The following is a 7,500-nucleotide window of genomic DNA, read 5'->3' as shown; positions in this document are numbered from 1 at the left end:
TTGCCAGCAGAGCACCCACCTCATGATGCATGTCTTCCAAATTTTGCACAGCACACCCAAACATTCTCCAGCCTGTACTAGTTCACCAAAATTAGAGACTACTTTCAGTCTGTTCCAAATAATTTCCCCTTTTTAAGTCAGATAACTTGAAATGGTTGCCCAACCTCTATTAATTAAGTAGCCCCTGCTCTTCATTTTGCCAGTCTAACAGACACTACTACAGCTGCTTGTGCCAACCAATGTACAAACATGCCCACAGTTGTTAACCCAAAGGTTGTGATGCAAAGGAAATCCAAACTTTATGAGGAAGCAAAGTTGAGAACACTAGGTTCATGTTTGATTTATTTTTCATCGTCAGCATTTTTTAAACAATAATTTAAATATAAGCATGAAGAAAGAAAGATTAAAAAACAAAATTTAATAGAGTTCCTCATTTAATATTATTGTGGATGGTGGTGAAAGGAGCTCCCTTGTTGGTCCCCACCACATGGAATGAATGATCCAGACAAGGACTTGACAACGAGAGTAGACAGAATTACAATTTAATTTGTAATTGATGCGGAAATCCTTCCCATTGGTTTTGCTGTGGAATATTCTCCCCACACACAGAGAATTACAGGTTTGGCACCGCTTGCTCCCACACCTTGATGTTCCTGTTATCTCTTCCTTAGCGACACTCCTAAACTTTGCTCGAACCAAATAGTCGGAGAGGCATTTCGGTCTTCTGAAAGCGACCATGGGCACTTCCATAATGGCATCCCGACATCTCTGCGAGGAGTGAAGAACCGGATGTAGCTTCCTCAACATGCCCCCGATATTATGAAGGCCCGGATGGTACGTCACTGTAAAGGGAAACCTGGTATTTTCCTTTTTTGGTCTATCCCTCAATGCTTCATCTCTTGGTGTTTGTCTCGCTCTACCAACTTGTTGTTGTATGAAATTCTTCTCATATCCCCTTTCTACTAAAAAACTACACAAATCCCGCACTCTTCTTTCAAAGAAAGTCTCCTTGGAACAAATCCTCCTCAAACGTAATGCTTGTGCATAGGGAATCCCTTTCTTGCAAGAGTTTGGATGACATGACACACTATGGAGATACTAATGGCTATCGGTGGGTTTGATGTAAACATCCGTCTCCAGTTTTCCCGAGTCATTCAGAACTTTAACATCTAGGAATTCGTTCCATGCGCACTATTCAGGTAATTAAGAAAGTCTTTAAGACTTTCCTCTCCTTCGGTCCAAATTATAAAATATCATCAATATACCACCACCAAGTGTGGGGTTTTATTAAAGCGTGTGAAATTAACTGTCTTTCTAGTTTGTCCATAAAAATGTTATCATACGACGGTGCCATCCGAGTTCCTATCGCAGTGCCTCGTTTCTGGACAAAATGCCTCTCATTAAATTCAAAATTATTGTTTTTAAGAACTATCTCCGTAAACTCTACCAAGTCATTCTTCAGATCTCCTACTTTCCTCCCAGAAGTAGGATCAATGCCCATCTCAAGTTGTCTTCTGGAAATAAGAGCAATGATGACTTTCTTTACCAGCATTTTCATAGTTCGGGACAATTTGGGATTAAGTCATTTATACAGTTAATCGACAGGGCCAAGGGAGAGAGGGAGTTGCGGAAGAAGAAGGGACAGTGGATGTATAGATTGGAAACACTGCGCCCCCAAAGACTTAATGAGGATGATGGTTTTTACGCCCAGAACCGAAAGACACGTGTAGGCACGCGCAGAAGATGATTGTTTTACGAGAGATCTGGTTTGTCTCTTCTACTGGGCAAACCTGCCCAGAGGGAAGGAGCACGAACAGGACTCGAGGTCCTATGCGAGGTGCTCCACCCTACCCTATCCAGACCACAACACCGGGAACTACATGCCCTACTCTTTACGACAAGTGTGCGAGTTCTTTTACGTCCCACAGGATTATGAACATTGAAGGGTTGTGAGACGGGACCTCCGGCTTATCGTCCTTATCCGAGAAGACTAGAGAGTCTAACCATTTGCAGATGTAATTACAAAGGCAGCACTTTCTCCTCAGTCATTTAAAGACCCTGAGTGTTGGTCCGGCCGGAGTTGAACTCACGACCTCCCGCGTGACAGCCCGGTGCTCAACCAACTGAGCTACCGGTGCGCGGTGCTGTACGTTAACGGTTAGATTATAAGATCTATAGCATTTTCCGTTGGGTGTTTAAATTTCAGTTGTGATGCGCGCGCGTTGCCTTGGCAATTTAACAATTTAAAAGTGCTGTACGATAACGGTTAGTTAGTCACCTTGAAGAAGATCACTGAATGTGATCGAAATATAGGTGGATTTAAAGGAAACTGTTCTCTGTCTTCATTTGTGATCAATATATATTTGTGTTTATGAGGATGAGTGAGGAAGATGCTTGTGACAGCTTTTTTTTCAATATATATATATATATATATATTGAAAAAAAAAGAAAGAAACTGTAGCACACACTGCTAAAGAGTGCTCAATACACGTTTGTGTAGAGCGGTGTATAGAATTAAATGACCAAATGAAAATACACAAGATTCCCTGCGACTCTGAGTTTCGTGCGTATGCACTCATGAGGCAGATTTAACGAAGAACAGACTTATTAGCTAGCTATATATAGATGTTTACGATGAGTAGAACAATGGGGTTCTAATTACAATGGGTGAGAAGGGCGGAACTGGGGGTGATGTAAGACTGGCTGAGCTAAAACAAGGGCAATACAATAGCTATTGTGTAGGATAAGCGTTAATTGTTCATGAGATAAAACTTGTTTTCATACAAGCTCGGATCGTTTGTTCAGTAGATTGTTGTTGCTGCGTTTAATTATATGAAGTTTTTCTGCTAAGTATAAATCACATCTTTTGCTTGAATTGTGATAGGGGCGGGCTCTTACGATGATAGACCATTTAGTTGTAAAGCTGGTGTTGGCAACTCAAAAACCCTTTGTGGGTTTGGCCATTAAAGTGTTGATAAATTAAATCATCTCTAGATTTGTCATCCAATGAGAGTCTAGCATGAGCTCGAATACGACTCTTGTGATTATTACATCTGAGGCGAAACCTAGTACTGGTTGATCCCACATATTGAACACCACATACTTTACAACTCAGCAAATACACTACATTGGTTGAATTACAGTTCAGCTCGAAATTAATGGAATATCTTTTTCCTGTTATTTTTGACGTGAAACTTTCTCCTATTTTCAGTTAAGTGGTCGCAAACATGACAACGGCGATCTCCACACTTGACAGTTCCTTTGGGTTTATCTTCCGAGTCTGAAGATTTTAGTTTGGCGTGTACTAGATAATCTCCCAGACTCTTAGGTCTACGGAAAGCCGCCATCGGAACCTCTTTCACCGCTTTCTTACATTTATCAGAACAATGTAGCAAAGGCTGAAGTTCCCTCAGTATAGCCCCAATGTTAGGAAGATTAGGATGGTACGTCACTACCATGGGAACTCGTGTAGTGGCTTTTTGAGGCACCGGCGTTAATGCCTCCTCTCTGGTTTTTAACTTAGCTTTCCGGATCTGTTCACGTACAAATCGTTCCCGATATCCTCTTGCCACCAGATACTTACTGAGTTCATCAGCCCTTTTATCAAAGACCTCGTTGCTAGGCCAAACCCACAAAGGCATCGAAGATCTCGATATACAATTAATTGATCAAGTAAATGATGAGAGGGATCTATTGGACAGAGAAGGACAATGGGCTTATAGGCTGAAGTGTGTAAATCCCCATGGATTGAATGAAAGCGATTTCTTTTTCAGCCAAAATAAGTCGTCCCGAGTACGAAAGAGCTAAAAATCTAGTCTCTGGAAGATATCTATTGTTTTGTATATATGCGTGCATAATTCCAAAAACGCGCGCGGGGTTTTGCTTTTATGGCGCGTGCGGTTTGTTTCCTTTGTATATTCAATTTGTAATTCTAAATATGGCGTGTTACGCGTTTAACGGGCTATTCACCCTGAGGAAGACCGGTGTATCCGGTCGAAATATAGGTGAAGGATACAAAACGTATTGTTTTACTCTTCATTTGCGTTGCTTTTTTAAATTATCTACTATGGATATATATATATATATATACAGGACTACATCGGATGATCCGATGTAGTCCTGTTCCTGAATGATAAAACGCCGGGGAGCCCCGCGGTTAACAAATCACCTGTCTGATTGACCCAGCAGGGTTGTCGTGATGTTGCAGTGGTTAGCACACCTGACATGTAATCCAGGGAACGCGGGTTCGATTCCCACTCACGGCATATGTTTTTCATTCAAAATGGATCAGTCAGTATTTCGTACTGGCTCGTGACTACATCGTTGGATTTCCAGTTCTTCATTCTAAATATATATATATAACAAGCAAGAGACACAGTAGCGACTCAGAGTTTCATGTTCTCGACACAATCTTCAGGCTACAATGATCTTAATTAATGCGCATTACTCGGTATTTATAGAATTCCCTAAAGTGGAAGCTCATTACTTCACATTGTGCAGTAGGAACTTATTTCTATGACAACATTTAGATACTAACTCAGTTCTTTTGTTTAGCAGGAACTTTGAGTCAGCTCTAACAATGGCGACTTTTTCAGACAGGCAAAGGTCACACTTTCTGGTGCCGCACTTGTACGGTGATGCGAATGATGCAATGCTCCACTTGAGGATGAAATTTGTGTTGTTGTCCTTCAGTTTCCATATATATTTGGAAAGTTCAGACTCGTTGCAGTATCTCCTTGACCTAAAGGACTTGGTATGGTTATTATATCGGGTCTTGAATTCTCCTTCCGAGGCTCCGTAGTAGACGTGCTTACCGTTGTTAGCCCCTACTTCCGCTTTGGATACAATGCATTTGGTTAGGCATTTTCCGTCCATACGGCATTCACTTTTAACCCTGCAATTGCACATTCTTAATTGCTCGGTGGGGGAGGCGCTCAGGATGCGAGAATTGTGTTGTTTAATAATGTTTGCCATGTTGATAGTGCAACAATAACTTAATTTGATAATGTTGGTGTTGTAAAAAACCTACAAGGAAGGAAGAATCTCGTCCCATAAATGATGTTAAAGGAAAAATGTCAAGCCTGTAGGAATACCACTATCTGCCTCTGATGTTCAGGTACAAAAGCACAACTCCCCTGTACAAGCTAAAACATTTTAAGTCACTACCAAAGTCCACTTATGTCCAGGTTTGACCCTCATTAGATACACGCCCAATTTTGACATCCAACACAAAGTGTCCCTTTAAGTCTAAGCATTTGCTACCTATTTTCAACAATAAGGTAAGGGTAAAGGTCGGCATTATTTTTAGCTTTGGGTAAATGCAGCAGCTAATCTTCACTTAAAGAGTAGCATTTGGGGGACACTGTGACATAAATTGTCTGTATTCTGAGACACAAGTGATGTTGAAGTTGGCGAGAAGAGCAAGGGGACACTTCGTGACGCTTATTGAAATCCCCGTGCATCTAATTAGGGTCAAACATGGACATATCTCCCAAAGTCAGTAGATGATTTGTTCCCTGAAGCTAAGAAAACTCTTTTGGAAAAGAAGTTTGGCTGTGTGGCCCTCATAAGCAGTTTAAGGTGCTGTGGTGCATGTTATGTAAGGTTGCACAGGTTGTCACCCAGTGTAAACAAAAGTGTTCCACAGCCCCTGTCTGCAAACAATTCTATTCAAAATCAAGTTGGTTGTGCCCCAGTGTCATATGAACTGACGTCAAAGCGAACTCAGCGGAGGATTTGCAAACAAACTTTAAAACTGCACAAGACAAAAAGTGGCTGAACTTAAAACAGAAGTTGAAAACATGGGTGCCTCAAAATGAACAGATCTGCCAGGAAATTCTTGAAGGCCAATTAGATGGGGTAAACTTTCCTTCTTTTAACTCACATGGTAAAATTCTACCATACATATTCTACCTTACTAGTTGGTTTTTCAGTTTATTTGGATTGGTAATGAAAAGATGAACACAATTCAAGGATCTCCCAAGCCCGCGAAACTGAAAACATGGCATACTGTCATGCTTGTATAACAGGGTAAAAGTTACTACTGGTAACCCTACAAAATACAGTAAAGACCCACACATAAGAACCTAGAATTTTCGAGGTCAGGCTGAGCAGGTTCTAATATTTTAGGCTATTTTTTCATAATTCAGGCTGATTACATGTAGTTTCTTAATAGGTTCTTATTTCTCAGAGGAACAACAATAAATTTCTATATTTTATTCATAAGATATGTAGACAGTATTGCACTGTAGCTTTATGGAAAACATATTTCTAGAGAAAATCCAATAAAATGCCAATCAAAGAAAACATACACAATAGACCTAATCGGCTAACTCAATGTTGTAACCAATTCAAATCTCCCGAGATTAAGATTCTTTGTGTATTGTATTTGCATTACAATGTACCATTCATATTTAAATGATATGGAAATACCTGAAACAAAACGTTTCATTCCCAAAGGGTTTGAATTGGGTACAACATTGAGTTAGCCGATTAGGTCTATAACAGGAGTTTTCTCGAGGGTGATTTTTTTGTAAAAGTACCTCTTTTTCTTTGCCAGGCTCTGCAGGTTCTTATATTTTTGGGTATTTTTAAAATGCCAAATTTCAGCCTGTACTAGGTTCTTATATGTGAGTTTGTACTGTATGCATTATTCCCTAAAATAGAAAACTAATCCAGGCTATAAAGAGTACTCTTTTTGCGTTCTAATAATCAGATCAGAGTCAGTAATTATTACTGACTAATTCAACGTCAGGACATTTTTCCTTTACCTTTGATAATAAAAAAATAAGATCACAATATTTTTCACCTCTATCAGTACTTTGCATGAATACTGGCTTCAGCAACGTTTTGGAAACATGATTGTAAACATGCGAACCTCACTCTCTAGGAAGTGTTTCTTACTAGAAGTAAAAAGTAAAAGGAGCAAGCCATTGTCTTCACTTCTTTCAAATTCCATTCAGGAAAAAGTGAATGCAAATGCTAACATCATGGAGGGCTTAGCTCTCAGCTACTCCAGAGAGAGACCTGGAAGTCCCAAATGGGTTGAACTGTTGAACTGTGTGGCACAGCAATACACAAATAAGGAAATTAAGCAAATGTTCAGGTTTACTAACAGTCGAGGAGAAGAAGTATCATGCACAGACTACAAATTAACAAAAGCTAGACTTTATAGTAAGATGTATGGTCCAGGAGCAGCACTTCCGAAAATAAGACGCCAATATAGTCATAAACTTCCACCAGAAACCATTGCTTTTGTCTTAGAATTTATCCATCATCTAGACAGTGAAGAGTATTCATCTTATAAAAGTGGCCCCTGTGATGGAAAACAAAAATCATGGATAAGTGAATTATTAGGAGGAGGAAATCAACCTGTTTTGTGGTTCAATTAAGCAAAACAAGTCTGCCTTTTATGACAGATAATACATTGTAAACAGGAATGTGAACAACTGGAGATTAGACCAATAAGCTTTAGTACAATTTTTAAGGGTTTGTCTGCAG

General features: G+C 39.8%; 1 long non-coding RNA gene across 1 annotated transcript in view; it reads right to left on the bottom strand.

Annotated features, from left to right (window-relative positions):
- Window positions 1-6,684: 6,684 nt before the first annotated feature.
- Window positions 6,685-7,500, bottom strand: part of LOC137994484 (uncharacterized) — an 8,618-nt gene continuing 7,802 nt past the window's right edge. The window contains exon 3 of the long non-coding RNA XR_011122138.1: window positions 6,685-7,315. This is a non-coding gene — a long non-coding RNA (uncharacterized lncRNA). The remainder of the gene's footprint in view (window positions 7,316-7,500) is intronic.

Source organism: Montipora foliosa, chromosome 3 (assembly GCF_036669935.1).
Source record: "Montipora foliosa isolate CH-2021 chromosome 3, ASM3666993v2, whole genome shotgun sequence".
Taxonomy (NCBI): Eukaryota; Metazoa; Cnidaria; class Anthozoa; order Scleractinia; family Acroporidae; genus Montipora; species Montipora foliosa.
Note: the sequence above shows the minus strand (reverse complement) of the source record. Positions and strands in the feature narration are given on the sequence as shown.